The following is a 219-nucleotide window of genomic DNA, read 5'->3' as shown; positions in this document are numbered from 1 at the left end:
CCCTTCTTCTGTGAAGTGATTTCATTGTACGCTACAAAAGCTTATCATGCAGAATCTGAATGAATATATGATCACAGTACATTTCTGAAATAAATTATTTTTGAATGTTAGCAGTTCTGGTACTCAATTGAGATCTGTAAAGGGTAGATGGGCGGAGGCGAAACTCATTCAATCATTGACTATTGTAACCTAGGCTAAAGATACATTCATACCAACAAT

Source organism: Etheostoma spectabile, chromosome 21 (genome assembly GCF_008692095.1).
Source record: "Etheostoma spectabile isolate EspeVRDwgs_2016 chromosome 21, UIUC_Espe_1.0, whole genome shotgun sequence".
Lineage (NCBI taxonomy): Eukaryota > Metazoa > Chordata > Actinopteri > Perciformes > Percidae > Etheostoma > Etheostoma spectabile.
The sequence above is the reverse complement of the archived record's forward strand: the minus strand, read 5'-3'. Positions refer to the sequence as shown.